This window comes from Clavelina lepadiformis, chromosome 4, assembly GCF_947623445.1.
Source record: "Clavelina lepadiformis chromosome 4, kaClaLepa1.1, whole genome shotgun sequence".
NCBI classification, from domain to species: domain Eukaryota; kingdom Metazoa; phylum Chordata; class Ascidiacea; order Aplousobranchia; family Clavelinidae; genus Clavelina; species Clavelina lepadiformis.
The window spans coordinates 18,187,321-18,210,116 of NC_135243.1; the positions used below are offsets into that span (position 1 = coordinate 18,187,321).

At 42.1% G+C, this 22,796-nt stretch overlaps 85 non-coding genes and 14 pseudogenes across 85 annotated transcripts; all 99 read right to left on the reverse strand.

Moving 5' to 3' along the window:
- Positions 1-109: 109 nt before the first annotated feature.
- Positions 110-228, reverse strand: LOC143454316 (5S ribosomal RNA). Its single transcript, XR_013115946.1, has one exon. It is a non-coding gene; the product is annotated as a 5S ribosomal RNA (ribosomal RNA).
- A 110-nt stretch (positions 229-338) lies between these two features.
- On the reverse strand, positions 339-456 carry LOC143455232 (5S ribosomal RNA). Its single transcript, XR_013116818.1, has one exon. It is a non-coding gene; the product is annotated as a 5S ribosomal RNA (ribosomal RNA).
- A 111-nt stretch (positions 457-567) lies between these two features.
- LOC143453881 (5S ribosomal RNA) lies at positions 568-686 on the reverse strand. The gene has a single exon (XR_013115531.1). It is a non-coding gene; the product is annotated as a 5S ribosomal RNA (ribosomal RNA).
- A 111-nt stretch (positions 687-797) lies between these two features.
- LOC143455491 (5S ribosomal RNA) lies at positions 798-916 on the reverse strand. Its single transcript, XR_013116960.1, has one exon. It is a non-coding gene; the product is annotated as a 5S ribosomal RNA (ribosomal RNA).
- Positions 917-1,030: 114 nt separating this feature from the next.
- LOC143454726 (5S ribosomal RNA) lies at positions 1,031-1,149 on the reverse strand. The gene has a single exon (XR_013116336.1). It is a non-coding gene; the product is annotated as a 5S ribosomal RNA (ribosomal RNA).
- Positions 1,150-1,259: 110 nt separating this feature from the next.
- Positions 1,260-1,378, reverse strand: LOC143455019 (5S ribosomal RNA). Its single transcript, XR_013116618.1, has one exon. It is a non-coding gene; the product is annotated as a 5S ribosomal RNA (ribosomal RNA).
- Positions 1,379-1,488: 110 nt separating this feature from the next.
- Positions 1,489-1,607, reverse strand: LOC143454652 (5S ribosomal RNA). Its single transcript, XR_013116263.1, has one exon. It is a non-coding gene; the product is annotated as a 5S ribosomal RNA (ribosomal RNA).
- A 111-nt stretch (positions 1,608-1,718) lies between these two features.
- LOC143455175 (5S ribosomal RNA) lies at positions 1,719-1,837 on the reverse strand. Its single transcript, XR_013116765.1, has one exon. It is a non-coding gene; the product is annotated as a 5S ribosomal RNA (ribosomal RNA).
- A 110-nt stretch (positions 1,838-1,947) lies between these two features.
- Positions 1,948-2,066, reverse strand: LOC143454961 (5S ribosomal RNA). The gene has a single exon (XR_013116562.1). It is a non-coding gene; the product is annotated as a 5S ribosomal RNA (ribosomal RNA).
- Positions 2,067-2,176: 110 nt separating this feature from the next.
- LOC143454902 (5S ribosomal RNA) lies at positions 2,177-2,295 on the reverse strand. Its single transcript, XR_013116505.1, has one exon. It is a non-coding gene; the product is annotated as a 5S ribosomal RNA (ribosomal RNA).
- A 111-nt stretch (positions 2,296-2,406) lies between these two features.
- LOC143453646 (5S ribosomal RNA) lies at positions 2,407-2,525 on the reverse strand. Its single transcript, XR_013115306.1, has one exon. It is a non-coding gene; the product is annotated as a 5S ribosomal RNA (ribosomal RNA).
- Positions 2,526-2,636: 111 nt separating this feature from the next.
- LOC143454106 (5S ribosomal RNA) lies at positions 2,637-2,755 on the reverse strand. Its single transcript, XR_013115747.1, has one exon. It is a non-coding gene; the product is annotated as a 5S ribosomal RNA (ribosomal RNA).
- Positions 2,756-2,866: 111 nt separating this feature from the next.
- On the reverse strand, positions 2,867-2,985 carry LOC143453685 (5S ribosomal RNA). The gene has a single exon (XR_013115343.1). It is a non-coding gene; the product is annotated as a 5S ribosomal RNA (ribosomal RNA).
- A 111-nt stretch (positions 2,986-3,096) lies between these two features.
- On the reverse strand, positions 3,097-3,215 carry LOC143454914 (5S ribosomal RNA). The gene has a single exon (XR_013116517.1). It is a non-coding gene; the product is annotated as a 5S ribosomal RNA (ribosomal RNA).
- Positions 3,216-3,325: 110 nt separating this feature from the next.
- Positions 3,326-3,444, reverse strand: LOC143454926 (5S ribosomal RNA). The gene has a single exon (XR_013116528.1). It is a non-coding gene; the product is annotated as a 5S ribosomal RNA (ribosomal RNA).
- Positions 3,445-3,555: 111 nt separating this feature from the next.
- Positions 3,556-3,674, reverse strand: LOC143453882 (5S ribosomal RNA). The gene has a single exon (XR_013115532.1). It is a non-coding gene; the product is annotated as a 5S ribosomal RNA (ribosomal RNA).
- Positions 3,675-3,785: 111 nt separating this feature from the next.
- Positions 3,786-3,904, reverse strand: LOC143454317 (5S ribosomal RNA). The gene has a single exon (XR_013115947.1). It is a non-coding gene; the product is annotated as a 5S ribosomal RNA (ribosomal RNA).
- A 110-nt stretch (positions 3,905-4,014) lies between these two features.
- Positions 4,015-4,133, reverse strand: LOC143453883 (5S ribosomal RNA). Its single transcript, XR_013115533.1, has one exon. It is a non-coding gene; the product is annotated as a 5S ribosomal RNA (ribosomal RNA).
- Positions 4,134-4,244: 111 nt separating this feature from the next.
- On the reverse strand, positions 4,245-4,363 carry LOC143454318 (5S ribosomal RNA). The gene has a single exon (XR_013115948.1). It is a non-coding gene; the product is annotated as a 5S ribosomal RNA (ribosomal RNA).
- A 110-nt stretch (positions 4,364-4,473) lies between these two features.
- On the reverse strand, positions 4,474-4,592 carry LOC143453634 (5S ribosomal RNA). Its single transcript, XR_013115295.1, has one exon. It is a non-coding gene; the product is annotated as a 5S ribosomal RNA (ribosomal RNA).
- A 111-nt stretch (positions 4,593-4,703) lies between these two features.
- Positions 4,704-4,822, reverse strand: LOC143453884 (5S ribosomal RNA). The gene has a single exon (XR_013115534.1). It is a non-coding gene; the product is annotated as a 5S ribosomal RNA (ribosomal RNA).
- Positions 4,823-4,933: 111 nt separating this feature from the next.
- LOC143453857 (5S ribosomal RNA) lies at positions 4,934-5,052 on the reverse strand. The gene has a single exon (XR_013115507.1). It is a non-coding gene; the product is annotated as a 5S ribosomal RNA (ribosomal RNA).
- Positions 5,053-5,166: 114 nt separating this feature from the next.
- Positions 5,167-5,285, reverse strand: LOC143454727 (5S ribosomal RNA). The gene has a single exon (XR_013116337.1). It is a non-coding gene; the product is annotated as a 5S ribosomal RNA (ribosomal RNA).
- A 110-nt stretch (positions 5,286-5,395) lies between these two features.
- On the reverse strand, positions 5,396-5,514 carry LOC143456102 (5S ribosomal RNA; annotated as a pseudogene).
- A 110-nt stretch (positions 5,515-5,624) lies between these two features.
- Positions 5,625-5,743, reverse strand: LOC143454653 (5S ribosomal RNA). The gene has a single exon (XR_013116264.1). It is a non-coding gene; the product is annotated as a 5S ribosomal RNA (ribosomal RNA).
- Positions 5,744-5,854: 111 nt separating this feature from the next.
- Positions 5,855-5,973, reverse strand: LOC143455176 (5S ribosomal RNA). The gene has a single exon (XR_013116766.1). It is a non-coding gene; the product is annotated as a 5S ribosomal RNA (ribosomal RNA).
- Positions 5,974-6,083: 110 nt separating this feature from the next.
- On the reverse strand, positions 6,084-6,202 carry LOC143454962 (5S ribosomal RNA). The gene has a single exon (XR_013116563.1). It is a non-coding gene; the product is annotated as a 5S ribosomal RNA (ribosomal RNA).
- A 110-nt stretch (positions 6,203-6,312) lies between these two features.
- On the reverse strand, positions 6,313-6,431 carry LOC143454938 (5S ribosomal RNA). The gene has a single exon (XR_013116539.1). It is a non-coding gene; the product is annotated as a 5S ribosomal RNA (ribosomal RNA).
- Positions 6,432-6,542: 111 nt separating this feature from the next.
- On the reverse strand, positions 6,543-6,661 carry LOC143453647 (5S ribosomal RNA). The gene has a single exon (XR_013115307.1). It is a non-coding gene; the product is annotated as a 5S ribosomal RNA (ribosomal RNA).
- Positions 6,662-6,772: 111 nt separating this feature from the next.
- LOC143454772 (5S ribosomal RNA) lies at positions 6,773-6,891 on the reverse strand. The gene has a single exon (XR_013116381.1). It is a non-coding gene; the product is annotated as a 5S ribosomal RNA (ribosomal RNA).
- A 111-nt stretch (positions 6,892-7,002) lies between these two features.
- LOC143454949 (5S ribosomal RNA) lies at positions 7,003-7,121 on the reverse strand. Its single transcript, XR_013116550.1, has one exon. It is a non-coding gene; the product is annotated as a 5S ribosomal RNA (ribosomal RNA).
- A 111-nt stretch (positions 7,122-7,232) lies between these two features.
- LOC143454960 (5S ribosomal RNA) lies at positions 7,233-7,351 on the reverse strand. The gene has a single exon (XR_013116561.1). It is a non-coding gene; the product is annotated as a 5S ribosomal RNA (ribosomal RNA).
- Positions 7,352-7,460: 109 nt separating this feature from the next.
- On the reverse strand, positions 7,461-7,579 carry LOC143457781 (5S ribosomal RNA). The gene has a single exon (XR_013117458.1). It is a non-coding gene; the product is annotated as a 5S ribosomal RNA (ribosomal RNA).
- Positions 7,580-7,690: 111 nt separating this feature from the next.
- LOC143457793 (5S ribosomal RNA) lies at positions 7,691-7,809 on the reverse strand. The gene has a single exon (XR_013117469.1). It is a non-coding gene; the product is annotated as a 5S ribosomal RNA (ribosomal RNA).
- Positions 7,810-7,920: 111 nt separating this feature from the next.
- LOC143453885 (5S ribosomal RNA) lies at positions 7,921-8,039 on the reverse strand. The gene has a single exon (XR_013115535.1). It is a non-coding gene; the product is annotated as a 5S ribosomal RNA (ribosomal RNA).
- Positions 8,040-8,150: 111 nt separating this feature from the next.
- On the reverse strand, positions 8,151-8,269 carry LOC143453700 (5S ribosomal RNA). The gene has a single exon (XR_013115357.1). It is a non-coding gene; the product is annotated as a 5S ribosomal RNA (ribosomal RNA).
- A 111-nt stretch (positions 8,270-8,380) lies between these two features.
- Positions 8,381-8,499, reverse strand: LOC143456067 (5S ribosomal RNA; annotated as a pseudogene).
- A 110-nt stretch (positions 8,500-8,609) lies between these two features.
- On the reverse strand, positions 8,610-8,727 carry LOC143455898 (5S ribosomal RNA; annotated as a pseudogene).
- Positions 8,728-8,839: 112 nt separating this feature from the next.
- On the reverse strand, positions 8,840-8,958 carry LOC143454321 (5S ribosomal RNA). The gene has a single exon (XR_013115950.1). It is a non-coding gene; the product is annotated as a 5S ribosomal RNA (ribosomal RNA).
- A 110-nt stretch (positions 8,959-9,068) lies between these two features.
- LOC143454971 (5S ribosomal RNA) lies at positions 9,069-9,187 on the reverse strand. The gene has a single exon (XR_013116572.1). It is a non-coding gene; the product is annotated as a 5S ribosomal RNA (ribosomal RNA).
- A 111-nt stretch (positions 9,188-9,298) lies between these two features.
- Positions 9,299-9,417, reverse strand: LOC143454983 (5S ribosomal RNA). The gene has a single exon (XR_013116583.1). It is a non-coding gene; the product is annotated as a 5S ribosomal RNA (ribosomal RNA).
- Positions 9,418-9,528: 111 nt separating this feature from the next.
- Positions 9,529-9,647, reverse strand: LOC143453648 (5S ribosomal RNA). Its single transcript, XR_013115308.1, has one exon. It is a non-coding gene; the product is annotated as a 5S ribosomal RNA (ribosomal RNA).
- Positions 9,648-9,756: 109 nt separating this feature from the next.
- On the reverse strand, positions 9,757-9,875 carry LOC143457805 (5S ribosomal RNA). The gene has a single exon (XR_013117480.1). It is a non-coding gene; the product is annotated as a 5S ribosomal RNA (ribosomal RNA).
- A 111-nt stretch (positions 9,876-9,986) lies between these two features.
- Positions 9,987-10,105, reverse strand: LOC143457816 (5S ribosomal RNA). Its single transcript, XR_013117491.1, has one exon. It is a non-coding gene; the product is annotated as a 5S ribosomal RNA (ribosomal RNA).
- A 111-nt stretch (positions 10,106-10,216) lies between these two features.
- LOC143453701 (5S ribosomal RNA) lies at positions 10,217-10,335 on the reverse strand. Its single transcript, XR_013115358.1, has one exon. It is a non-coding gene; the product is annotated as a 5S ribosomal RNA (ribosomal RNA).
- A 111-nt stretch (positions 10,336-10,446) lies between these two features.
- LOC143456068 (5S ribosomal RNA) lies at positions 10,447-10,565 on the reverse strand (annotated as a pseudogene).
- A 110-nt stretch (positions 10,566-10,675) lies between these two features.
- LOC143455899 (5S ribosomal RNA) lies at positions 10,676-10,793 on the reverse strand (annotated as a pseudogene).
- A 112-nt stretch (positions 10,794-10,905) lies between these two features.
- Positions 10,906-11,024, reverse strand: LOC143454322 (5S ribosomal RNA). Its single transcript, XR_013115951.1, has one exon. It is a non-coding gene; the product is annotated as a 5S ribosomal RNA (ribosomal RNA).
- A 110-nt stretch (positions 11,025-11,134) lies between these two features.
- On the reverse strand, positions 11,135-11,253 carry LOC143454995 (5S ribosomal RNA). The gene has a single exon (XR_013116594.1). It is a non-coding gene; the product is annotated as a 5S ribosomal RNA (ribosomal RNA).
- A 111-nt stretch (positions 11,254-11,364) lies between these two features.
- On the reverse strand, positions 11,365-11,483 carry LOC143455006 (5S ribosomal RNA). The gene has a single exon (XR_013116605.1). It is a non-coding gene; the product is annotated as a 5S ribosomal RNA (ribosomal RNA).
- A 111-nt stretch (positions 11,484-11,594) lies between these two features.
- Positions 11,595-11,713, reverse strand: LOC143453649 (5S ribosomal RNA). The gene has a single exon (XR_013115309.1). It is a non-coding gene; the product is annotated as a 5S ribosomal RNA (ribosomal RNA).
- Positions 11,714-11,824: 111 nt separating this feature from the next.
- On the reverse strand, positions 11,825-11,943 carry LOC143453695 (5S ribosomal RNA). The gene has a single exon (XR_013115352.1). It is a non-coding gene; the product is annotated as a 5S ribosomal RNA (ribosomal RNA).
- A 111-nt stretch (positions 11,944-12,054) lies between these two features.
- Positions 12,055-12,173, reverse strand: LOC143455017 (5S ribosomal RNA). The gene has a single exon (XR_013116616.1). It is a non-coding gene; the product is annotated as a 5S ribosomal RNA (ribosomal RNA).
- Positions 12,174-12,282: 109 nt separating this feature from the next.
- Positions 12,283-12,401, reverse strand: LOC143457828 (5S ribosomal RNA). The gene has a single exon (XR_013117504.1). It is a non-coding gene; the product is annotated as a 5S ribosomal RNA (ribosomal RNA).
- A 111-nt stretch (positions 12,402-12,512) lies between these two features.
- Positions 12,513-12,631, reverse strand: LOC143457841 (5S ribosomal RNA). The gene has a single exon (XR_013117515.1). It is a non-coding gene; the product is annotated as a 5S ribosomal RNA (ribosomal RNA).
- A 111-nt stretch (positions 12,632-12,742) lies between these two features.
- LOC143453887 (5S ribosomal RNA) lies at positions 12,743-12,861 on the reverse strand. Its single transcript, XR_013115537.1, has one exon. It is a non-coding gene; the product is annotated as a 5S ribosomal RNA (ribosomal RNA).
- Positions 12,862-12,972: 111 nt separating this feature from the next.
- LOC143453702 (5S ribosomal RNA) lies at positions 12,973-13,091 on the reverse strand. Its single transcript, XR_013115359.1, has one exon. It is a non-coding gene; the product is annotated as a 5S ribosomal RNA (ribosomal RNA).
- Positions 13,092-13,202: 111 nt separating this feature from the next.
- Positions 13,203-13,321, reverse strand: LOC143456070 (5S ribosomal RNA; annotated as a pseudogene).
- A 110-nt stretch (positions 13,322-13,431) lies between these two features.
- LOC143456952 (5S ribosomal RNA) lies at positions 13,432-13,549 on the reverse strand (annotated as a pseudogene).
- Positions 13,550-13,661: 112 nt separating this feature from the next.
- LOC143454306 (5S ribosomal RNA) lies at positions 13,662-13,780 on the reverse strand. Its single transcript, XR_013115936.1, has one exon. It is a non-coding gene; the product is annotated as a 5S ribosomal RNA (ribosomal RNA).
- Positions 13,781-13,890: 110 nt separating this feature from the next.
- LOC143455029 (5S ribosomal RNA) lies at positions 13,891-14,009 on the reverse strand. Its single transcript, XR_013116628.1, has one exon. It is a non-coding gene; the product is annotated as a 5S ribosomal RNA (ribosomal RNA).
- A 111-nt stretch (positions 14,010-14,120) lies between these two features.
- Positions 14,121-14,239, reverse strand: LOC143453888 (5S ribosomal RNA). The gene has a single exon (XR_013115538.1). It is a non-coding gene; the product is annotated as a 5S ribosomal RNA (ribosomal RNA).
- A 111-nt stretch (positions 14,240-14,350) lies between these two features.
- Positions 14,351-14,469, reverse strand: LOC143454323 (5S ribosomal RNA). Its single transcript, XR_013115952.1, has one exon. It is a non-coding gene; the product is annotated as a 5S ribosomal RNA (ribosomal RNA).
- Positions 14,470-14,579: 110 nt separating this feature from the next.
- Positions 14,580-14,698, reverse strand: LOC143453889 (5S ribosomal RNA). Its single transcript, XR_013115539.1, has one exon. It is a non-coding gene; the product is annotated as a 5S ribosomal RNA (ribosomal RNA).
- A 111-nt stretch (positions 14,699-14,809) lies between these two features.
- LOC143454324 (5S ribosomal RNA) lies at positions 14,810-14,928 on the reverse strand. The gene has a single exon (XR_013115953.1). It is a non-coding gene; the product is annotated as a 5S ribosomal RNA (ribosomal RNA).
- A 110-nt stretch (positions 14,929-15,038) lies between these two features.
- On the reverse strand, positions 15,039-15,157 carry LOC143455041 (5S ribosomal RNA). The gene has a single exon (XR_013116639.1). It is a non-coding gene; the product is annotated as a 5S ribosomal RNA (ribosomal RNA).
- Positions 15,158-15,268: 111 nt separating this feature from the next.
- LOC143455097 (5S ribosomal RNA) lies at positions 15,269-15,387 on the reverse strand. The gene has a single exon (XR_013116690.1). It is a non-coding gene; the product is annotated as a 5S ribosomal RNA (ribosomal RNA).
- A 111-nt stretch (positions 15,388-15,498) lies between these two features.
- Positions 15,499-15,617, reverse strand: LOC143453974 (5S ribosomal RNA). The gene has a single exon (XR_013115620.1). It is a non-coding gene; the product is annotated as a 5S ribosomal RNA (ribosomal RNA).
- Positions 15,618-15,731: 114 nt separating this feature from the next.
- On the reverse strand, positions 15,732-15,850 carry LOC143455476 (5S ribosomal RNA; annotated as a pseudogene).
- A 110-nt stretch (positions 15,851-15,960) lies between these two features.
- Positions 15,961-16,079, reverse strand: LOC143454889 (5S ribosomal RNA). The gene has a single exon (XR_013116493.1). It is a non-coding gene; the product is annotated as a 5S ribosomal RNA (ribosomal RNA).
- Positions 16,080-16,190: 111 nt separating this feature from the next.
- LOC143453890 (5S ribosomal RNA) lies at positions 16,191-16,309 on the reverse strand. Its single transcript, XR_013115540.1, has one exon. It is a non-coding gene; the product is annotated as a 5S ribosomal RNA (ribosomal RNA).
- A 111-nt stretch (positions 16,310-16,420) lies between these two features.
- LOC143454325 (5S ribosomal RNA) lies at positions 16,421-16,539 on the reverse strand. Its single transcript, XR_013115954.1, has one exon. It is a non-coding gene; the product is annotated as a 5S ribosomal RNA (ribosomal RNA).
- A 110-nt stretch (positions 16,540-16,649) lies between these two features.
- LOC143455053 (5S ribosomal RNA) lies at positions 16,650-16,768 on the reverse strand. Its single transcript, XR_013116650.1, has one exon. It is a non-coding gene; the product is annotated as a 5S ribosomal RNA (ribosomal RNA).
- A 111-nt stretch (positions 16,769-16,879) lies between these two features.
- Positions 16,880-16,998, reverse strand: LOC143453891 (5S ribosomal RNA). The gene has a single exon (XR_013115541.1). It is a non-coding gene; the product is annotated as a 5S ribosomal RNA (ribosomal RNA).
- Positions 16,999-17,109: 111 nt separating this feature from the next.
- On the reverse strand, positions 17,110-17,228 carry LOC143454092 (5S ribosomal RNA). Its single transcript, XR_013115733.1, has one exon. It is a non-coding gene; the product is annotated as a 5S ribosomal RNA (ribosomal RNA).
- A 114-nt stretch (positions 17,229-17,342) lies between these two features.
- LOC143454108 (5S ribosomal RNA) lies at positions 17,343-17,461 on the reverse strand. Its single transcript, XR_013115749.1, has one exon. It is a non-coding gene; the product is annotated as a 5S ribosomal RNA (ribosomal RNA).
- A 110-nt stretch (positions 17,462-17,571) lies between these two features.
- On the reverse strand, positions 17,572-17,689 carry LOC143454172 (5S ribosomal RNA). Its single transcript, XR_013115808.1, has one exon. It is a non-coding gene; the product is annotated as a 5S ribosomal RNA (ribosomal RNA).
- Positions 17,690-17,798: 109 nt separating this feature from the next.
- On the reverse strand, positions 17,799-17,917 carry LOC143454948 (5S ribosomal RNA). The gene has a single exon (XR_013116549.1). It is a non-coding gene; the product is annotated as a 5S ribosomal RNA (ribosomal RNA).
- Positions 17,918-18,028: 111 nt separating this feature from the next.
- On the reverse strand, positions 18,029-18,147 carry LOC143456599 (5S ribosomal RNA; annotated as a pseudogene).
- A 110-nt stretch (positions 18,148-18,257) lies between these two features.
- On the reverse strand, positions 18,258-18,376 carry LOC143453704 (5S ribosomal RNA). The gene has a single exon (XR_013115361.1). It is a non-coding gene; the product is annotated as a 5S ribosomal RNA (ribosomal RNA).
- A 111-nt stretch (positions 18,377-18,487) lies between these two features.
- LOC143453892 (5S ribosomal RNA) lies at positions 18,488-18,606 on the reverse strand. The gene has a single exon (XR_013115542.1). It is a non-coding gene; the product is annotated as a 5S ribosomal RNA (ribosomal RNA).
- A 111-nt stretch (positions 18,607-18,717) lies between these two features.
- Positions 18,718-18,836, reverse strand: LOC143456439 (5S ribosomal RNA; annotated as a pseudogene).
- Positions 18,837-18,946: 110 nt separating this feature from the next.
- Positions 18,947-19,064, reverse strand: LOC143456368 (5S ribosomal RNA; annotated as a pseudogene).
- A 112-nt stretch (positions 19,065-19,176) lies between these two features.
- LOC143454327 (5S ribosomal RNA) lies at positions 19,177-19,295 on the reverse strand. The gene has a single exon (XR_013115956.1). It is a non-coding gene; the product is annotated as a 5S ribosomal RNA (ribosomal RNA).
- Positions 19,296-19,405: 110 nt separating this feature from the next.
- On the reverse strand, positions 19,406-19,524 carry LOC143453961 (5S ribosomal RNA). The gene has a single exon (XR_013115608.1). It is a non-coding gene; the product is annotated as a 5S ribosomal RNA (ribosomal RNA).
- A 111-nt stretch (positions 19,525-19,635) lies between these two features.
- Positions 19,636-19,754, reverse strand: LOC143454086 (5S ribosomal RNA). The gene has a single exon (XR_013115727.1). It is a non-coding gene; the product is annotated as a 5S ribosomal RNA (ribosomal RNA).
- A 111-nt stretch (positions 19,755-19,865) lies between these two features.
- LOC143454328 (5S ribosomal RNA) lies at positions 19,866-19,984 on the reverse strand. The gene has a single exon (XR_013115957.1). It is a non-coding gene; the product is annotated as a 5S ribosomal RNA (ribosomal RNA).
- A 110-nt stretch (positions 19,985-20,094) lies between these two features.
- On the reverse strand, positions 20,095-20,213 carry LOC143455863 (5S ribosomal RNA; annotated as a pseudogene).
- Positions 20,214-20,323: 110 nt separating this feature from the next.
- Positions 20,324-20,442, reverse strand: LOC143454209 (5S ribosomal RNA). Its single transcript, XR_013115844.1, has one exon. It is a non-coding gene; the product is annotated as a 5S ribosomal RNA (ribosomal RNA).
- Positions 20,443-20,556: 114 nt separating this feature from the next.
- LOC143453921 (5S ribosomal RNA) lies at positions 20,557-20,675 on the reverse strand. The gene has a single exon (XR_013115569.1). It is a non-coding gene; the product is annotated as a 5S ribosomal RNA (ribosomal RNA).
- A 111-nt stretch (positions 20,676-20,786) lies between these two features.
- On the reverse strand, positions 20,787-20,905 carry LOC143456746 (5S ribosomal RNA; annotated as a pseudogene).
- Positions 20,906-21,015: 110 nt separating this feature from the next.
- LOC143455517 (5S ribosomal RNA) lies at positions 21,016-21,134 on the reverse strand (annotated as a pseudogene).
- A 111-nt stretch (positions 21,135-21,245) lies between these two features.
- LOC143454526 (5S ribosomal RNA) lies at positions 21,246-21,364 on the reverse strand. Its single transcript, XR_013116144.1, has one exon. It is a non-coding gene; the product is annotated as a 5S ribosomal RNA (ribosomal RNA).
- A 109-nt stretch (positions 21,365-21,473) lies between these two features.
- On the reverse strand, positions 21,474-21,592 carry LOC143453893 (5S ribosomal RNA). The gene has a single exon (XR_013115543.1). It is a non-coding gene; the product is annotated as a 5S ribosomal RNA (ribosomal RNA).
- A 111-nt stretch (positions 21,593-21,703) lies between these two features.
- Positions 21,704-21,822, reverse strand: LOC143453616 (5S ribosomal RNA). The gene has a single exon (XR_013115277.1). It is a non-coding gene; the product is annotated as a 5S ribosomal RNA (ribosomal RNA).
- Positions 21,823-21,931: 109 nt separating this feature from the next.
- LOC143457854 (5S ribosomal RNA) lies at positions 21,932-22,050 on the reverse strand. The gene has a single exon (XR_013117527.1). It is a non-coding gene; the product is annotated as a 5S ribosomal RNA (ribosomal RNA).
- Positions 22,051-22,161: 111 nt separating this feature from the next.
- On the reverse strand, positions 22,162-22,280 carry LOC143455065 (5S ribosomal RNA). The gene has a single exon (XR_013116661.1). It is a non-coding gene; the product is annotated as a 5S ribosomal RNA (ribosomal RNA).
- Positions 22,281-22,391: 111 nt separating this feature from the next.
- On the reverse strand, positions 22,392-22,510 carry LOC143454077 (5S ribosomal RNA). The gene has a single exon (XR_013115718.1). It is a non-coding gene; the product is annotated as a 5S ribosomal RNA (ribosomal RNA).
- A 111-nt stretch (positions 22,511-22,621) lies between these two features.
- On the reverse strand, positions 22,622-22,740 carry LOC143455035 (5S ribosomal RNA). Its single transcript, XR_013116633.1, has one exon. It is a non-coding gene; the product is annotated as a 5S ribosomal RNA (ribosomal RNA).
- Positions 22,741-22,796: the final 56 nt, after the last annotated feature.

Sequence of the window (22,796 nt, forward strand, 5' to 3'; positions counted from 1 at the left end):
TTTCAAAAGAAAGACAATGGCTTTTTCAATTATAATTCGATTGCATAGGAAGTTTGACAACAGCAAACAGTTGCCAGAAATTTGATTGAAATATACAGCATGACTAAAATGCTTACAACACCCGGTATTCCCAGGCGGTCACCCATCCAAGTACTAACCGGGCCCGAGGTTGCCTAACTTCCGAGATCGAACGAGATCGGGTCTACTCAACCTGGTATGGTCGTAGGCGAATTCAAAAGAAAGAAAATGGCTTTTTCAATTATAATTCGATTGCATAGGAAATTCAAAAGCGCAAACAGTTGCTAGAAATTTGATTGAAATATACAGCATGACTAAAATGCTTACAACACCCGGTATTCCCAGGCGGTCACCCATCCAAGTACTAAACGGGCCGAGGTTGCTTAACTTCCGAGATCGAACGAGATCGGGTCTACTCAACCTGGTATGGTCGTAGGCGATTTCAAAAGAAAGAAATGGGCTTTTTCAATTATAATTCGATTGCATTGGAAGTTTGACAAAGGCAAACAGTTGCTAGAATTTTGATTGAAATATACAGCATGACTAAAATGCTTACAACACCCGGTATTCCCAGGCGGTCACCCATCCAAGTACTAACCGGGCCCGAGGTTGCTTAACTTCCGAGATCGAACGAGATCGGGTCTACTCAACCTGGTATGGTAGTAGGCGATTTCAAAAGAAAGAAAATGGCTTTTTCAATTATAATTCGATTGCATAGGAAGTTTGACAACAGCAAACAGTTGCCAGAAATTTGATTGAAATATACAGCATGACTAAAATGCTTACAACACCCGGTATTCCCAGGCGGTCACCCATCCAAGTACTAACCGGGCCCGAGGTTGCTTAACTTCCGAGATCGAACGAGATCGGGTCTACTCAACCTGGTATGGTCGTAAGCGATTTCAAAAGAAAGAAAATGGCTTTTTAAATTATATTAATTCGATTGCATAGGAAGTTTGATAAAGGCAAACAGTTGCTAGAAATTTGATTGAAATATACAGCATGACTAAAATGCTTACAACACCCGGTATTCCCAGGCGGTCACCCATCCAAGTACTAACCGGGCCCGAGGTTGCCTAACTTCCGAGATCGAAAGAGATCGGGTCTACTCAACCTGGTATGGTCGTAGGCGAATTCAAAAGAAAGAAAATGGCCTTTTCAATTATAATTCGATTGCATAGGAAATTCAAAAACGCAAACAGTTGCTATAAATTTCATTCAAATATACAGCATGACTAAAATGCTTACAACACCCGGTATTCCCAGGCGTTCACCCATCCAAGTACTAACCGGGCCCGAGGTTGCTTAACTTCCGAATTCGAACGAGATCGGGTCTACTCAACCTGGTATGGTCGTAGGCGGTTTCAAAAGAAAGAAAATGGCCTTTTCAATTATAATTCGATTGCATAGGAATTTCAAAAACGCAAACAGTTGCTATAAATTTCATTCAAATATACAGCATGACTAAAATGCTTACATTACCCGGTATTCCCAGGCGGTCACCCATCCAAGTACTAACCGGGCCCGAGGTTGCTTAACTTCCGAGATCGAACGAGATCGGGTCTACTCAACCTGGTATGGTCGTAGGCGATTTCAAAAGAAAAGATAATGGCCTTTTCAATTATAATTCGATTGCATAGGAAATTCAAAAACGCAAACAGTTGCTATAACTTTCATTGAAATATACAGCATGACTAAAATGCTAACAACACCCGGTATTCCCAGGCGGTCACACATCCAAGTACTAACCGGGCCCGAGGTTGCTTAACTTCCGAGATCGAACGAGATCGGGTCTACTCAACCTGGTATGGTCGTAGGCGATTTCAAAAGAAAGAAAATGGCCTTTTCAATTATAATTCGATTGCATAGGAAATTCAAAAACGCAAACAATTGCTATAAATTTCATTGAAGTATACAGCATGACTAAAATGCTTACAACACCCAGTATTCCCAGGCGGTCACCCATCCAAGTACTAACCGGGCCCGAGGTTGCCTAACTTCCGAGATCGAACGAGATCGGGTCTACTCAACCTGGTATGGTCGTAGGCGAATTCAAAATAAAGAAAATGGCCTTTTCAATTATAATTCGATTGCATAGGAAAATCAAAAACGCAAACAGTTGCTAGAAATTTGATTGAAATATACAGCATGACTAAAATGCTTACAACACCCGGTATTCCCAGGCGGTCACCCATCCAAGTACTAACCGGGCCCGAGGTTGCTTAACTTCCGAGATCGAACGAGATCGGGTCTACTCAACCTGGTATGGTCGTAGGCGATTTCAAAAGAAAGAAAATGGCCTTTTCAATTATAATTCCATTGCATAGGAAGTTTGACAAAAGTAAACAGTTGCTAGAAATTTGATTGAAATATACAGCATGACTAAAATGCTTACAACACCCGGTATTCCCAGGTGGTCACCCATACAAGTACTAACCGGGCCCGAGGTTGCTTAACTTCCGAGATCGAACGAGATCGGGTCTACTCAACCTGGTATGGTCGTAGGCGATTTCAAAAGAAAGAAAATGGCTTTTTCAATTATAATTCAATTCCATAGGAAGTTTGACAAAAGCAAACAGTTGCTAGAAATTTGATTGAAATATACAGCATGACTAAAATGCCTACAACACCCGGTATTCCCAGGCGGTCACCCATCCAAGTACTAACCGGGCCCGAGGTTGCTTAACTTCCGAGATCGAACGAGATCGGGTCTACGCAACCTGGTATGGTAGTAGGTGATTTCAAAAGAAAGAAAATGGCTTTTTTAATTATAATTCGATTGCATAGGAAGTTTGACAAAGGCAAACAGTTGCTAGAAATTTGATTGAAATATACAGCATGACTAAAGTGCTTACAACACCCGGTATTCCCAGGCGGTCACCCATCCAAGTACTAACCGGGCCCTAGGTTGCTTAACTTCCGAGATCGAACGAGATCGGGTCTACTCAACCTGGTATGGTCGTAGGCGATTTCAAAAGAAAGAAAATGGCCTTTTCAATTATAATTCGATTGCATAGGAAGTTTGACAAAGGCAAACAGTTGCTATAAATTTGATTGAAATATACAGCATGACTAAAATGCTTACAACACCCGGTATTCCCAGGCGGTCACCCATCCAAGTACTAACCGGGCCCGAGGTTGCTTAACTTCCGAGATCGAACGAGATCGGGTCTACTCAACCTGGTATGGTCGTAGGCGATTTCAAAAGAAAGAAAATGGCCTTTTCAATTATAATTCGATTGCATAGGAAATTCAAAAGCGCAAACAGTTGCTAGAAATTTGATTGAAATATACAGCATGACTAAAATGCTTACAACACCCGGTATTCCCAGGCGGTCACCCATCCAAGTACTAACCGGGCCCGAGGTTGCTTAACTTCCGAGATCGAACGAGATCGGGTCTACTCAACCTGGTATGGTCGTAGGCGATTTCAAAAGAAAGAAAATGGCTTTTTCAATTATAATTCGATTGCATTGGAAGTTTGACAAAGGCAAACAGTTGCTAGAAATTTGATTGAAAAATACAGCATGACTAAAATGCTTACAACACCCGGTATTCCCAGGCGGTCACCCATCCAAGTACTAACCGGGCCCGAGGTTGCTTAACTTCCGAGATCGAACGAGATCGGGTCTACTCAACCTGGTATGGTAGTAGGCGATTTCAAAAGAAAGACAATGGCTTTTTCAATTATAATTCGATTGCATAGGAAGTTTGACAACAGCAAACAGTTGCCAGAAATTTGATTGAAATATACAGCATGACTAAAATGCTTACAACACCCGGTATTCCCAGGCGGTCACCCATCCAAGTACTAACCGGGCCCGAGGTTGCCTAACTTCCGAGATCGAACGAGATCGGGTCTACTCAACCTGGTATGGTCGTAGGCGAATTCAAAAGAAAGAAAATGGCTTTTTCAATTATAATTCGATTGCATAGGAAATTCAAAAGCGCAAACAGTTGCTAGAAATTTGATTGAAATATACAGCATGACTAAAATGCTTACAACACCCGGTATTCCCAGGCGGTCACCCATCCAAGTACTAACCGGGCCCGAGGTTGCTTAACTTCCGAGATCGAACGAGATCGGGTCTACTCAACCTGGTATGGTAGTAGGCGATTTCAAAAGAAAGACAATGGCTTTTTCAATTATAATTCGATTGCATAGGAAGTTTGACAACAGCAAACAGTTGCCAGAAATTTGATTGAAATATACAGCATGACTAAAATGCTTACAACACCCGGTATTCCCAGGCGGTCACCCATCCAAGTACTAACCGGGCCCGAGGTTGCCTAACTTCCGAGATCGAACGAGATCGGGTCTACTCAACCTGGTATGGTCGTAGGCGAATTCAAAAGAAAGAAAATGGCTTTTTCAATTATAATTCGATTGCATAGGAAATTCAAAAGCGCAAACAGTTGCTAGAAATTTGATTGAAATATACAGCATGACTAAAATGCTTACAACACCCGGTATTCCCAGGCGGTCACCCATCCAAGTACTAAACGGGCCCGAGGTTGCTTAACTTCCGAGATCGAACGAGATCGGGTCTACTCAACCTGGTATGGTCGTAGGCGATTTCAAAAGAAAGAAATGGGCTTTTTCAATTATAATTCGATTGCATTGGAAGTTTGACAAAGGCAAACAGTTGCTAGAAATTTGATTGAAATATACAGCATGACTAAAATGCTTACAACACCCGGTATTCCCAGGCGGTCACCCATCCAAGTACTAACCGGGCCCGAGGTTGCTTAACTTCCGAGATCGAACGAGATCGGGTCTACTCAACCTGGTATGGTAGTAGGCGATTTCAAAAGAAAGAAAATGGCTTTTTCAATTATAATTCGATTGCATAGGAAGTTTGACAACAGCAAACAGTTGCCAGAAATTTGATTGAAATATACAGCATGACTAAAATGCTTACAACACCCGGTATTCCCAGGCGGTCACCCATCCAAGTACTAACCGGGCCCTAGGTTGCTTAACTTCCGAGATCGAACGAGATCGGGTCTACTCAACCTGGTATGGTCGTAAGCGATTTCAAAAGAAAGAAAATGGCTTTTTAAATTATATTAATTCGATTGCATAGGAAGTTTGATAAAGGCAAACAGTTGCTAGAAATTTGATTGAAATATACAGCATGACTAAAATGCTTACAACACCCGGTATTCCCAGGCGGTCACCCATCCAAGTACTAACCGGGCCCGAGGTTGCCTAACTTCCGAGATCGAAAGAGATCGGGTCTACTCAACCTGGTATGGTCGTAGGCGAATTCAAAAGAAAGAAAATGGCCTTTTCAATTATAATTCGATTGCATAGGAAATTCAAAAACGCAAACAGTTGCTATAATTTTCATTCAAATATACAGCATGACTAAAATGCTTACAACACCCGGTATTCCCAGGCGTTCACCCATCCAAGTACTAACCGGGCCCGAGGTTGCTTAACTTCCGAAATCGAACGAGATCGGGTCTACTCAACTTGGTATGGTCGTAGGCGGTTTCAAAAGAAAGAAAATGGCCTTTTCAATTATAATTCGATTGCATAGGAAATTCAAAAACGCAAACAGTTGCTATAAATTTCATTCAAATATACAGCATGACTAAAATGCTTACATTACCCGGTATTCCCAGGCGGTCACCCATCCAAGTACTAACCGGGCCCGAGGTTGCTTAACTTCCGAGATCGAACGAGATCGGGTCTACTCAACCTGGTATGGTCGTAGGCGATTTCAAAAGAAATGATAATGGCCTTTTCAATTATAATTCGATTGCATAGGAAATTCAAAAACGCAAACAGTTGCTATAACTTTCATTGAAATATACAGCATGACTAAAATGCTAACAACACCCGGTATTCCCAGGCGGTCACACATCCAAGTACTAACCGGGCCCGAGGTTGCTTAACTTCCGAGATCGAACGAGATCGGGTCTACTCAACCTGGTATGGTCGTAGGCGATTTCAAAAGAAAGAAAATGGCCTTTTCAATTATAATTCGATTGCATAGGAAATTCAAAAACGCAAACAATTGCTATAAATTTCATTGAAGTATACAGCATGACTAAAATGCTTACAACACCCAGTATTCCCAGGCGGTCACCCATCCAAGTACTAACCGGGCCCGAGGTTGCCTAACTTCCGAGATCGAACGAGATCGGGTCTACTCAACCTGGTATGGTCGTAGGCGAATTCAAAATAAAGAAAATGGCCTTTTCAATTATAATTCGATTGCATAGGAAAATCAAAAACGCAAACAGTTGCTAGAAATTTGATTGAAATATACAGCATGACTAAAATGCTTACAACACCCGGTATTCCCAGGCGGTCACCCATCCAAGTACTAACCGGGCCCGAGGTTGCTTAACTTCCGAGATCGAACGAGATCGGGTCTACTCAACCTGGTATGGTCGTAGGCGATTTCAAAAGAAAGAAAATGGCCTTTTCAATTATAATTCCATTGCATAGGAAGTTTGACAAAAGTAAACAGTTGCTAGAAATTTGATTGAAATATACAGCATGACTAAAATGCTTACAACACCCGGTATTCCCAGGTGGTCACCCATACAAGTACTAACCGGGCCCGAGGTTGCTTAACTTCCGAGATCGAACGAGATCGGGTCTACTCAACCTGGTATGGTCGTAGGCGATTTCAAAAGAAAGAAAATGGCTTTTTCAATTATAATTCGATTGCATTGGAAGTTTGACAAAAGCAAACAGTTGCTAGAAATTTGATTGAAATATACAGCATGACTAAAATGCCTACAACACCCGGTATTCCCAGGCGGTCACCCATCCAAGTACTAACCGGGCCCGAGGTTGCTTAACTTCCGAGATCGAACGAGATCGTGTCTACTCAACCTGGTATGGTAGTAGGTGATTTCAAAAGAAAGAAAATGGCTTTTTTAATTATAATTCGATTGCATAGGAAGTTTGACAAAGGCAAACAGTTGCTAGAAATTTGATTGAAATATACAGCATGACTAAAGTGCTTACAACACCCGGTATTCCCAGGCGGTCACCCATCCAAGTACTAACCGGGCCCGAGGTTGCTTAACTTCCGAGATCGAACGAGATCGGGTCTACTCAACCTGGTATGGTCGTAGGCGATTTCAAAAGAAAGAAAATGGCCTTTTCAATTATAATTCGATTGCATAGGAAGTTTGACAAAGGCAAACAGTTGCTAGAAATTTGATTGAAATATACAGCATGACTAAAATGCTTACAACACCCGGTATTCCCAGGCGGTCACCCATCCAAGTACTAACCGGGCCCGAGGTTGCTTAACTTCCGAGATCGAACGAGATCGGGTCTACTCAACCTGGTATGGTCGTAGGCGATTTCAAAAGAAAGAAAATGGCCTTTTCAATTATAATTCGATTGCATAGGAAATTCAAAACTCAAACAGTTGCTATAAATTTGATTGAAATATACAGCATGACTAAAATGCTTACAACACCCGGTATTCCCAGGCGGTCCCCCATCCAAGTACTAACCGGGCCCGAGGTTGCTTAACTTCCGAGATCGAACGAGATCGGGTCTACTCAACCTGGTATGGTCGTAGGCGATTTCAAAAGAAAGAAAATGGCTTTTTCAATTATAATTCGATTGCATAGGAAGTTTGACAAAGGCAAACAGTTGCTATAAATTTCATTGAAATATACAGCATGACTAAAATGCTTACAACACCCGGTATTCCCAGGCGGTCCCCCATCCAAGTACTAACCGGGCCCGAGGTTGCTTAACTTCCGAGATCGAACGAGATCGGGTCTACTCAACCTGGTATGGTCGTAGGCGATTTCAAAAGAAAGAAAATGGCTTTTTCAATTATAATTCGATTGCATTGGAAGTTTGACAAAAGCAAACAGTTGCTAGAAATTTGATTGAAATATACAGCATGACTAAAATGCTTACAACACCCGGTATTCCCAGGCGGTCACCCATCCAAGTACTAACCGGGCCCGAGGTTGCTTAACTTCCGAGATCGAACGAGATCGGGTCTACTCAACCTGGTATGGTAGTAGGCGATTTCAAAAGAAAGACAATGGCTTTTTCAATTATAATTCGATTGCATAGGAAGTTTGACAACAGCAAACAGTTTCCAGAAATTTGATTGAAATATACAGCATGACTAAAATGCTTACAACACCCGGTATTCCCAGGCGGTCACCCATCCAAGTACTAACCGGGCCCTAGTTTGCTTAACTTCCGAGATCGAACGAGATCGGGTCTACTCAACCTGGTATGGTCGTAGGCGATTTCAAAAGAAAAAAAATGGCCTTTTCAATTATAATTCGATTCCATAGGAAGTTTGACAATGGCAAACAGTTGCTAGAAATTTGATTGAAATATACAGCATGACTAAAATGCTTACAACACCCGGTATTCCCAGGCGGTCACCCATCCAAGTACTAACCGGGCCCGAGGTTGCCTAACTTCCGACATCGAACGAGATCGGGTCTACTTAACCTGGTATGGTCGTAGGCGAATTCAAAAGAAAGAAAATGGCCTTTTCAGTTATAATTCGATTGAATAGGAAATTCAAAAACACAAACAGTTGCTAGAAATTTGATTGAAATATACAGCATGACTAAAATCCTAACAACACCCGGTATTCCCAGGCGGTCACCCATACAAGTACTAACCGGGCCCGAGGTTGCTTAACTTCCGAGATCGAACGAGATCGGGTCTACTCAGCCTGGTATGGTCGTAGGCGATTTCAAAAGAAAAAAAATGGCTTTTTCAATTATAATTCGATTGCATAGGAGGTTTGACAAAGGCAAACAGTTGCTATAAATTTGATTGAAATATACAGCATGACTAAAATGCTTACAACACCCGGTATTCCCAGGCGGTCACCCATCCAAGTACTAACCGGGCCCGAGGTTGCCTAACTTCCGAGATCGAACGAGATCGGGTCTACTCAACCTGGTATGGTCGTAGGCGAATTCAAAAGAAAGAAAATGGCCTTTTCAATTATAATTCGATTGCATAGGAAATTCAAAAGCGCAAACAGTTGCTAGAAATTTGATTGAAATATACAGCATGACTAAAATGCTTACAACACCCGGTATTCCCAGGCGGTCACCCATCCAAGTACTAACCGGGCCCGAGGTTGCTTAACTTCCGAGATCGAACGAGATCGGGTCTACTCAACCTGGTATGGTCGTAGGCGATTTCAAAAGAAAGAAAATGGCTTTTTCAATTATAATTCGATTGCATTGGAAGTTTGACAAAGGCAAACAGTTGCTAGAAATTTGATTGAAAAATACAGCATGACTAAAATGCTTACAACACCCGGTATTCCCAGGCGGTCACCCATCCAAGTACTAACCGGGCCCGAGGTTGCTTAACTTCCGAGATCGAACGAGATCGGGTCTACTCAACCTGGTATGGTCGTAGGCGATTTCAAAAGAAAGAAAATGGCCTTTTCAATTATAATTCCATTGCATAGGAAGTTTGACAAAAGTAAACAGTTGCTAGAAATTTGATTGAAATATACAGCATGACTAAAATGCTTACAACACCCGGTATTCCCAGGTGGTCACCCATACAAGTACTAACCGGGCCCGAGGTTGCTTAACTTCCGAGATCGAACGAGATCGGGTCTACTCAACCTGGTATGGTCGTAGGCGATTTCAAAAGAAAGAAAATGGCCTTTTCAATTATAATTCGATTGCATAGGAAATTCAAAACTCAAACAGTTGCTATAAATTTGATTGAAATATACAGCATGACTAAAATGCTTACAACACCCGGTATTCCCAGGCGGTCCCCCATCCAAGTACTAACCGGGCCCGAGGTTGCTTAACTTCCGAGATCGAACGAGATCGGGTCTACTCAACCTGGTATGGTCGTAGGCGATTTCAAAAGAAAGAAAATGGCTTTTTCAATTATAATTCGATTGCATAGGAAGTTTGACAAAGGCAAACAGTTGCTATAAATTTCATTGAAATATACAGCATGACTAAAATGCTTACAACACCCGGTATTCCCAGGCGGTCCCCCATCCAAGTACTAACCGGGCCCGAGGTTGCTTAACTTCCGAGATCGAACGAGATCGGGTCTACTCAACCTGGTATGGTCGTAGGCGATTTCAAAAGAAAGAAAATGGCTTTTTCAATTATAATTCGATTGCATAGGAAGTTTGACAACAGCAAACAGTTTCCAGAAATTTGATTGAAATATACAGCATGACTAAAATGCTTACAACACCCGGTATTCCCAGGCGGTCACCCATCCAAGTACTAACCGGGCCCTAGTTTGCTTAACTTCCGAGATCGAACGAGATCGGGTCTACTCAACCTGGTATGGTCGTAGGCGATTTCAAAAGAAAAAAAATGGCCTTTTCAATTATAATTCGATTCCATAGGAAGTTTGACAATGGCAAACAGTTGCTAGAAATTTGATTGAAATATACAGCATGACTAAAATGCTTACAACACCCGGTATTCCCAGGCGGTCACCCATCCAAGTACTAACCGGGCCCGAGGTTGCCTAACTTCCGACATCGAACGAGATCGGGTCTACTTAACCTGGTATGGTCGTAGGCGAATTCAAAAGAAAGAAAATGGCCTTTTCAGTTATAATTCGATTGAATAGGAAATTCAAAAACACAAACAGTTGCTAGAAATTTGATTGAAATATACAGCATGACTAAAATCCTAACAACACCCGGTATTCCCAGGCGGTCACCCATACAAGTACTAACCGGGCCCGAGGTTGCTTAACTTCCGAGATCGAACGAGATCGGGTCTACTCAGCCTGGTATGGTCGTAGGCGATTTCAAAAGAAAAAAAATGGCTTTTTCAATTATAATTCGATTGCATAGGAGGTTTGACAAAGGCAAACAGTTGCTATAAATTTGATTGAAATATACAGCATGACTAAAATGCTTACAACACCCGGTATTCCCAGGCGGTCACCCATCCAAGTACTAACCGGGCCCGAGGTTGCCTAACTTCCGAGATCGAACGAGATCGGGTCTACTCAACCTGGTATGGTCGTAGGCGAATTCAAAAGAAAGAAAATGGCCTTTTCAATTATAATTCGATTGCATAGGAAATTCAAAAGCGCAAACAGTTGCTAGAAATTTGATTGAAATATACAGCATGACTAAAATGCTTACAACACCCGGTATTCCCAGGCGGTCACCCATCCAAGTACTAACCGGGCCCGAGGTTGCTTAACTTCCGAGATCGAACGAGATCGGGTCTACTCAACCTGGTATGGTCGTAGGCGATTTCAAAAGAAAGAAAATGGCTTTTTCAATTATAATTCGATTGCATTGGAAGTTTGACAAAGGCAAACAGTTGCTAGAAATTTGATTGAAAAATACAGCATGACTAAAATGCTTACAACACCCGGTATTCCCAGGCGGTCACCCATCCAAGTACTAACCGGGCCCGAGGTTGCTTAACTTCCGAGATCGAACGAGATCGGGTCTACTCAACCTGGTATGGTCGTAGGCGATTTCAAAAGAAAGAAAATGGCCTTTTCAATTATAATTCCATTGCATAGGAAGTTTGACAAAAGTAAACAGTTGCTAGAAATTTGATTGAAATATACAGCATGACTAAAATGCTTACAACACCCGGTATTCCCAGGTGGTCACCCATACAAGTACTAACCGGGCCCGAGGTTGCTTAACTTCCGAGATCGAACGAGATCGGGTCTACTCAACCTGGTATGGTCGTAGGCGATTTCAAAAGAAAGAAAATGGCTTTTTCAATTATAATTCGATTCCATAGGAAGTTTGACAAAAGCAAACAGTTGCTAGAAATTTGATTGAAATATACAGCATGACTAAAATGCCTACAACACCCGGTATTCCCAGGCGGTCACCCATCCAAGTACTAACCGGGCCCGAGGTTGCTTAACTTCCGAGATCGAACGAGATCGGGTCTACTCAACCTGGTATGGTAGTAGGTGATTTCAAAAGAAAGAAAATGGCTTTTTTAATTATAATTCGATTGCATAGGAAGTTTGACAAAGGCAAACAGTTGCTAGAAATTTGATTGAAATATACAGCATGACTAAAATGCTTACAACACCCGGTATTCCCAGGCGGTCACCCATCCAAGTACTAACCGGGCCCGAGGTTGCTTAACTTCCGAGATCGAACGAGATCGGGTCTACTCAACCTGGTATGGTCGTAGGCGATTTCAAAAGAAAGAAAATGGCCTTTTCAATTATAATTCGATTGCATAGGAAATTCAAAACTCAAACAGTTGCTATAAATTTGATTGAAATATACAGCATGACTAAAATGCTTACAACACCCGGTATTCCCAGGCGGTCCCCCATCCAAGTACTAACCGGGCCCGAGGTTGCTTAACTTCCGAGATCGAACGAGATCGGGTCTACTCAACCTGGTATGGTCGTAGGCGATTTCAAAAGAAAGAAAATGGCTTTTTCAATTATAATTCGATTGCATAGGAAGTTTGACAAAGGCAAACAGTTGCTATAAATTTCATTGAAATATACAGCATGACTAAAATGCTTACAACACCCGGTATTCCCAGGCGGTCCCCCATCCAAGTACTAACCGGGCCCGAGGTTGCTTAACTTCCGAGATCGAACGAGATCGGGTCTACTCAACCTGGTATGGTCGTAGGCGATTTCAAAAGAAAGAAAATGGCTTTTTCAATTATAATTCGATTGCATTGGAAGTTTGACAAAAGCAAACAGTTGCTAGAAATTTGATTGAAATATACAGCATGACTAAAATGCTTACAACACCCGGTATTCCCAGGCGGTCACCCATCCAAGTACTAACCGGGCCCGAGGTTGCTTAACTTCCGAGATCGAACGAGATCGGGTCTACTCAACCTGGTATGGTAGTAGGCGATTTCAAAAGAAAGACAATGGCTTTTTCAATTATAATTCGATTGCATAGGAAGTTTGACAACAGCAAACAGTTTCCAGAAATTTGATTGAAATATACAGCATGACTAAAATGCTTACAACACCCGGTATTCCCAGGCGGTCACCCATCCAAGTACTAACCGGGCCCTAGTTTGCTTAACTTCCGAGATCGAACGAGATCGGGTCTACTCAACCTGGTATGGTCGTAGGCGATTTCAAAAGAAAAAAAATGGCCTTTTCAATTATAATTCGATTCCATAGGAAGTTTGACAATGGCAAACAGTTGCTAGAAATTTGATTGAAATATACAGCATGACTAAAATGCTTACAACACCCGGTATTCCCAGGCGGTCACCCATCCAAGTACTAACCGGGCCCGAGGTTGCCTAACTTCCGACATCGAACGAGATCGGGTCTACTTAACCTGGTATGGTCGTAGGCGAATTCAAAAGAAAGAAAATGGCCTTTTCAGTTATAATTCGATTGAATAGGAAATTCAAAAACACAAACAGTTGCTAGAAATTTGATTGAAATATACAGCATGACTAAAATCCTAACAACACCCGGTATTCCCAGGCGGTCACCCATACAAGTACTAACCGGGCCCGAGGTTGCTTAACTTCCGAGATCGAACGAGATCGGGTCTACTCAGCCTTGTATGGTAGTAGGCGATTTCAAAAGAAAAAAAATGGCTTTTTCAATTATAATTCGATTGCATAGGAGGTTTGACAAAGGCAAACAGTTGCTATAAATTTGATTGAAATATACAGCATGACTAAAATGCTTACAACACCCGGTATTCCCAGGCGGTCACCCATCCAAGTACTAACCGGGCCCGAGGTTGCCTAATTTCCGAGATCGAACGAGATCGGGTCTACTCAACCTGGTATGGTCGTAGGCGAATTCAAAAGAAAGAAAATGGCCTTTTCAATTATAATTCGATTGCATAGGAAATTCAAAAGCGCAAACAGTTGCTAGAAATTTGATTGAAATATACAGCATGACTAAAATGCTTACAACACCCGGTATTCCCAGGCGGTCACCCATCCAAGTACTAACCGGGCCCGAGGTTGCTTAACTTCCGAGATCGAACGAGATCGGGTCTACTCAACCTGGTATGGTCGTAGGCGATTTCAAAAGAAAGAAAATGGCTTTTTCAATTATAATTCGATTGCATTGGAAGTTTGACAAAGGCAAACAGTTGCTAGAAATTTGATTGAAAAATACAGCATGACTAAAATGCTTACAACACCCGGTATTCCCAGGCGGTCACCCATCCAAGTACTAACCGGGCCCGAGGTTGCTTAACTTCCGAGATCGAACGAGATCGGGTCTACTCAACCTGGTATGGTAGTAGGCGATTTCAAAAGAAAGACAATGGCTTTTTCAATTATAATTCGATTGCATAGGAAGTTTGACAACAGCAAACAGTTGCCAGAAATTTGATTGAAATATACAGCATGACTAAAATGCTTACAACACCCGGTATTCCCAGGCGGTCACCCATCCAAGTACTAACCGGGCCCGAGGTTGCCTAACTTCCGAGATCGAACGAGATCGGGTCTACTCAACCTGGTATGGTCGTAGGCGAATTCAAAAGAAAGAAAATGGCTTTTTCAATTATAATTCGATTGCATAGGAAATTCAAAAGCGCAAACAGTTGCTAGAAATTTGATTGAAATATACAGCATGACTAAAATGCTTACAACACCCGGTATTCCCAGGCGGTCACCCATCCAAGTACTAACCGGGCCCGAGGTTGCTTAACTTCCGAGATCGAACGAGATCGGGTCTACTCAACCTGGTATGGTAGTAGGCGATTTGAAAAGAAAGACAATGGCTTTTTCAATTATAATTCGATTGCATAGGAAGTTTGACAACAGCAAACAGTTGCCAGAAATTTGATTGAAATATACAGCATGACTAAAATGCTTACAACACCCGGTATTCCCAGGCGGTCACCCATCCAAGTACTAACCGGGCCCGAGGTTGCCTAACTTCCGAGATCGAACGAGATCGGGTCTACTCAACCTGGTATGGTCGTAGGCGAATTCAAAAGAAAGAAAATGGCTTTTTCAATTATAATTCGATTGCATAGGAAATTCAAAAGCGCAAACAGTTGCTAGAAATTTGATTGAAATATACAGCATGACTAAAATGCTTACAACACCCGGTATTCCCAGGCGGTCACCCATCCAAGTACTAACCGGGCCCGAGGTTGCTTAACTTCCGAGATCGAACGAGATCGGGTCTACTCAACCTGGTATGGTCGTAGGCGATTTCAAAAGAAAGAAATGGGCTTTTTCAATTATAATTCGATTGCATTGGAAGTTTGACAAAGGCAAACAGTTGCTAGAAATTTGATTGAAATATACAGCATGACTAAAATGCTTACAACACCCGGTATTCCCAGGCGGTCACCCATCCAAGTACTAACCGGGCCCGAGGTTGCTTAACTTCCGAGATCGAACGAGATTGGGTCTACTCAACCTGGTATGGTAGTAGGCGATTTCAAAAGAAAGAAAATGGCTTTTTCAATTATAATTCGATTGCATAGGAAGTTTGACAACAGCAAACAGTTGCCAGAAATTTGATTGAAATATACAGCATGACTAAAATGCTTACAACACCCGGTATTCCCAGGCGGTCACCCATCCAAGTACTAACCGGGCCCTAGGTTGCTTAACTTCCGAGATCGAACGAGATCGGGTCTACTCAACCTGGTATGGTCGTAAGCGATTTCAAAAGAAAGAAAATGGCTTTTTAAATTATATTAATTCGATTGCATAGGAAGTTTGATAAAGGCAAACAGTTGCTAGAAATTTGATTGAAATATACAGCATGACTAAAATGCTTACAACACCCGGTATTCCCAGGCGGTCACCCATCCAAGTATTAACCGGGCCCGAGGTTGCCTAACTTCCGAGATCGAAAGAGATCGGGTCTACTCAACCTGGTATGGTCGTAGGCGAATTCAAAAGAAAGAAAATGGCTTTTTCAATTATAATTCGATTGCATAGGAAATTCAAAAGCGCAAACAGTTGCTAGAAATTTGATTGAAATATACAGCATGACTAAAATGCTTACAACACCCGGTATTCCCAGGCGGTCACCCATCCAAGTACTAACCGGGCCCGAGGTTGCTTAACTTCCGAGATCGAACGAGATCGTGTCTACTCAACCTGGTATGGTAGTAGGCGATTTCAAAAGAAAGAAAATGGCTTTTTCAATTATAATTCGATTGCATTGGAAGTTTGACAAAGGCAAACAGTTGCTAGAAATTTGATTGAAAAATACAGCATGACTAAAATGCTTACAACACCCGGTATTCCCAGGCGGTCACCCATCCAAGTACTAACCGGGCCCGAGGTTGCTTAACTTCCGAGATCGAACGAGATCGGGTCTACTCAACCTGGTATGGTAGTAGGCGATTTCAAAAGAAAGACAATGGCTTTTTCAATTATAATTCGATTGCATAGGAAGTTTGACAACAGCAAACAGTTGCCAGAAATTTGATTGAAATATACAGCATGACTAAAATGCTTACAACACCCGGTATTCCCAGGCGGTCACCCATCCAAGTACTAACCGGGCCCGAGGTTGCCTAACTTCCGAGATCGAACGAGATCGGGTCTACTCAACCTGGTATGGTCGTAGGCGAATTCAAAAGAAAGAAAATGGCTTTTTCAATTATAATTCGATTGCATAGGAAATTCAAAAGCGCAAACAGTTGCTAGAAATTTGATTGAAATATACAGCATGACTAAAATGCTTACAACACCCGGTATTCCCAGGCGGTCACCCATCCAAGTACTAACCGGGCCCGAGGTTGCTTAACTTCCGAGATCGAACGAGATCGGGTCTACTCAACCTGGTATGGTCGTAGGCGATTTCAAAAGAAAGAAATGGGCTTTTTCAATTATAATTCGATTGCATTGGAAGTTTGACAAAGGCAAACAGTTGCTAGAAATTTGATTGAAATATACAGCATGACTAAAATGCTTACAACACCCGGTATTCCCAGGCGGTCACCCATCCAAGTACTAACCGGGCCCGAGGTTGCTTAACTTCCGAGATCGAACGAGATCGGGTCTACTCAACCTGGTATGGTAGTAGGCGATTTCAAAAGAAAGAAAATGGCTTTTTCAATTATAATTCGATTGCATAGGAAGTTTGACAACAGCAAACAGTTGCCAGAAATTTGATTGAAATATACAGCATGACTAAAATGCTTACAACACCCGGTATTCCCAGGCGGTCACCCATCCAAGTACTAACCGGGCCCTAGGTTGCTTAACTTCCGAGATCGAACGAGATCGGGTCTACTCAACCTGGTATGGTCGTAAGCGATTTCAAAAGAAAGAAAATGGCTTTTTAAATTATATTAATTCGATTGCATAGGAAGTTTGATAAAGGCAAACAGTTGCTAGAAATTTGATTGAAATATACAGCATGACTAAAATGCTTACAACACCCGGTATTCCCAGGCGGTCACCCATCCAAGTACTAACCGGGCCCGAGGTTGTTTAACTTCCGAGATCGAACGAGATCGGGTCTACTCAACCTGGAATGGTCGTAGGCGATTTCAAAAGAAAGAAAATGGCCTTTTCAATTATAATTCGATTGCATAGGAAATTCAAAAACGCAAACAGTTGCTATAAATTTGATTGAAATATAGTGCATGACTAAAATGCTTACAACACCCGGTATTCCCAGGCGGTCACCCATCCAAGTACTAACCGGGCCCTAGGTTGTTTACTTCCGAGATCGAACGAGATCGGGTCTACTCAACCTGGTATGGTCGTAAGCGATTTCAAAAGAAAGAAAATGGCTTTTTCAATTATAATTCGATTGCATAGGAAATTCAAAAAGGAAACAGTTGCTAGAAATTTGATTGAAATATACAGCATGACTAAAATGCTTACAACACCCGGTATTCCCAGGCCGTCACCCATACAAGTACTAACCGGGCCCGAGGTTACTTAACTTCCGAGATCGAACGAGATCGGGTCTACTCAACCTGGTATGGTCGTAAGCGATTTCAAAAGAAAGAAAATGGCCTTTTCAATTTTAATTCGATTCCATAGGAAGTTTGACAAAAGCAAACAGTTGCTAGAAATTTGATTGAAATATACAGCATGACTAAAATGCTTACAACACCCGGTATACCCAGGCGTTCACCCATACAAGTACTAACCGGGCCCGAGGTTGCCTAACTTCCGAGATCGAACGAGATCGGGTCTACTCAACCTGGTATGGTCGTAGGCGAATTCAAAAGAAAGAAAATGGCTTTTTCAATTATAATTCGATTGCATAGGAAATTCAAAAACGCAAACAGTTGCTAGAAATTTGATTGAAATATACAGCATGACTAAAATGCTTACAACACCCGTTATTCCCAGGCGGTCACCCATCCAAGTACTAACCGGGCCCGAGGTTGCTTAACTTCCGAGATCGAACGAGATCGGGTCTACTCAACCTGGTATGGTCGTAGGCGATTTCAAAAGAAAGAAAATGGCTTTTACAATTATAATTCGATTGCATTGGAAGTTTGACAAGGGCAAACAGTTGCTAGAAAATTGATTGAAATATACAGCATGACTAAAATGCTTACAACACCCGGTATTCCCAGGCGGTCACCCATCCAAGTACTAACCGGGCCCGAGGTTGCTTAACTTCCGAGATCGAACGAGATCGGGTCTACTCAACCTGGTATGGTAGTAGGCGATTTCAAAAGAAAGACAATGGCTTTTTCAATTATAATTCGATTGCATAGGAAGTTTGACAACAGCAAACAGTTGCTATAAATTTGATTGAAATATACAGCATGACTAAAATGCTTACAACACCCGGTATTCCCAGGCGGTCACCCATACAAGTACTAACCGGGCCCGAGGTTGCCTAACTTCCGACATCGAACGAGATCGGGTCTACTTAACCTGGTATGGTCGTAGGCGAATTCAAAAGAAAGAAAATGGCCTTTTCAATTATAATTCGATTGCATAAGAAATTCAAAAACGCAAACAGTTGCTAAAAATTTGATTGAAAAATACAGCATGACTAAAATCCTAACAACACCCGGTATTCCCAGGCGGTCACCCATACAAGTACTAACCGGGCCCGAGGTTGCTTAACTTCCGAGATCGAACGAGATCGGGTCTACTCAGCCTGGTATGGTAGTAGGCGATTTCAAAAGAAAAAAAATGGCTTTTTCAATTATAATTCGATTGCATAGGAGGTTTGACAAAGGCAAACAGTTGCTATAAATTTGATTGAAATATACAGCATGACTAAAATGCTTACAACACCCGGTATTCCCAGGCGGTCACCCATCCAAGTACTAACCGGGCCCGAGGTTGCCTAACTTCCGAGATCGAACGAGATCGGGTCTACTCAACCTGGTATGGTCGTAGGCGAATTCAAAAGAAAGAAATAGGCCTTTTCAATTATAATTCGATTGCATAGGAAATTCAAAAGCGCAAACAGTTGCTAGAAATTTGATTGAAATATACAGCATGACTAAAATGCTTACAACACCCGGTATTCCCAGGCGGTCACCCATCCAAGTACTAACCGGGCCCGAGGTTGCTTAACTTCCGAGATCGAACGAGATCGGGTCTACTCATCCTGGTATGGTCGTAGGCGATTTCAAAAGAAAGAAAATGGCTTTTTCAATTATAATTCGATTGCATTGGAAGTTTGACAAAGGCAAACAGTTGCTAGAAATTTGATTGAAAAATACAGCATGACTAAAATGCTTACAACACCCGGTATTCCCAGGCGGTCACCCATCCAAGTACTAACCGGGCCCGAGGTTGCTTAACTTCCGAGATCAAACGAGATCGGGTCTACTCAACCTGGTATGGTAGTAGGCGATTTCAAAAGAAAGACAATGGCTTTTTCAATTATAATTCGATTGCATAGGAAGTTTGACAAAAGCAAACAGTTGCCAGAAATTTGATTGAAATATACAGCATGACTAAAATGCTTACAACACCCGGTATTCCCAGGCGGTCACCCATCCAAGTACTAACCGGGCCCGAGGTTGCCTAACTTCCGAGATCGAACGAGATCGGGTCTACTCAACCTGGTATGGTCGTAGGCGAATTCAAAAGAAAGAAAATGGCTTTTTCAATTATAATTCGATTGCATAGGAAATTCAAAAGCACAAACAGTTGCTAGAATTTTGATTGAAATATACAGCATGACTAAAATGCTTACAACACCCGGTATTCCCAGGCGGTCACCCATCCAAGTACTAACCGGGCCCGAGGTTGCCTAACTTCCGAAATCGAACGAGATCGTGTCTACTCAACCTGGTATGGTCGTAGGCGAATTCAATAGAAAGAAAATGGCTTTTTCAATTATAATTCGATTGCATAGGAAATTCAAAAGCGCAAACAGTTGCTAGAAATTTGATTGAAATATACAGCATGACTAAAATGCTTACAACACCCGGTATTCCCAGGCGGTCACCCATCCAAGTACTAACCGGGCCCTAGGTTGCTTAACTTCCGAGATCGAACGAGATCGGGTCTACTCAACCTGGTATGGTCGTAAGCGATTTCAAAAGAAAGAAAATGGCTTTTTAAATTATATTAATTCGATTGCATAGGAAGTTTGATAAAGGCAAACAGTTGCTAGAAATTTGATTGAAATATACAGCATGACTAAAATGCTTACAACACCCGGTATTCCCAGGCGGTCACCCATCCAAGTACTAACCGGGCCCGAGGTTGCTTAACTTCCGAGATCGAACGAGATCGGGTCCACTCAACCTGGTATGGTCGTAGGCGATTTCAAAAGAAAGAAAATGGCCTTTTCAATTATAATTCGATTGCATAGGAAGTTTGACAAAGGCAAACAGTTGCTAGAAATTTGATTGAAATATACAGCATGACTAAAATGCTTACAACACCCGGTATTCCCAGGCGGTCACCCATACAAGTACTAACCGGGCCCGAGGTTGCCTAACTTCCGACATCGAACGAGATCGGGTCTACTTAACCTGGAATGGTCGTAGGCGAATTCAAAAGAAAGAAAATGGCCTTTTCAATTATAATTCGATTGCATAAGAAATTCAAAAACGCAAACAGTTGCTAGAAATTTGATTGAAATATACAGCATGACTAACTTGCTTATAACACCCGGTATTCCCAGGCGGTCACCCATCCAAGTACTAACCGGGCCCGAGGTTGCTTAACTTCCGAGATCGAACGACATCGGGTCCACTCAACCTGGTATGGTCGTAGGCGATTTCAAAAGAAAGAAAATGGCGTTTTCAATTATAATTCGATTGCATAGGAAGTTTGACAAAGGCAAACAGTTGCTAGAAATTTGATTGAAATATACAGCATGACTAAAATGCTTACAACACCCGGTATTCCCAGGCGGTCACCCATCCAAGTACTAACCGGGCCCGAGGTTGCTTAACTTCCGAGATCGAACGAGATCGGATCTACTCAACCTGGAATGGTCGTAGGCGATTTCAAAAAAAAAAAATGGCCTTTTCAATTATAATTCGATTGCATAGGAAATTCAAAAACGCAAACAGTTGCTATAAATTTGATTGAAATATAGTGCATGACTAAAATGCTTACAACACCCGGTATTCCCAGGCGGTCACCCATCCAAGTACTAACCGGGCCCGAGGTTGCTTAACTTCCGAGATCGAACGAGATCGGGTCTACTCAACCTGGTATGGTAGTAGGCGATTTCAAAAGAAAGACAATGACTTTTTCAATTATAATTCGATTGCATAGGAAGTTTGACAACAGCAAACAGTTGCCAGAAATTTGATTGAAATATACAGCATGACTAAAGTGCTTACAACACCCGGTATTCCCAGGCGGTCACCCATACAAGTACTAACCGGGCCCTAGGTTGCTTAACTTCCGAGATCGAACGAGATCGGGTCTACTCAACCTGGTATGGTCGTAGGCGATTTCAAAAGAAAGAAAATGGCCTTTTCAATTATAATTCGATTGCATAGGAAATTCAAAACTCAAACAGTTGCTATAAATTTGATTGAAATATACAGCATGACTAAAATGCTTACAACACCCGGTATTCCCAGGCGGTCCCCCATCCAAGTACTAACCGGGCCCGAGGTTGCTTAACTTCCGAGATCGAACGAGATCGGGTCTACTCAACCTGGTATGGTCGTAGGCGATTTCAAAAGAAAGAAAATAGCTTTTTCAATTATAATTCGATTGCATAGGAAGTTTGACAAAGGCAAACAGTTGCTATAAATTTGATTGAAATATACAGCATGACTAAAATGCTTACAACACCCGGTATTCCCAGGCGGTCACCCATCCAAGTACTAACCGGGCCCGAGGTTGCTTAACTTCCGAGATCGAACGAGATCGGGTCTACTCAACCTGGTATGGTCGTAGGCGATTTCAAAAGAAAGAAAATGGCTTTTTCAATTATAATTCGATTGCATTGGAAGTTTGACAAAAGCAAACAGTTGCTAGAAATTTGATTGAAATATACAGCATGACTAAAATGCTTACAACACCCGGTATTCCCAGGCGGTCACCCATCCAAGTACTAACCGGGCCCTAGGTTGCTTAACTTCCGAGATCGAACGAGATCGGGTCTACTCAACTTGGTATGGTCGTAGGCGATTTCAAAAGAAAGAAAATGGCCTTTTCAATTATAATTCGATTCCATAGGAAGTTTGACAATGGCAAACAGTTGCTAGAAATTTGATTGAAATATACAGCATGACTAAAATGCTTACAACACCCGGTATTCCCAGGCGGTCACCCATCCAAGTACTAACCGGGCCCTAGGTTGCTTAACTTCCGACATCGAACGAGATCGGGTCTACTTAACCTGGTATGGTCGTAGGCGAATTCAAAAGAAAGAAAATGGCCTTTTCAGTTATAATTCGATTGCATAGGAAATT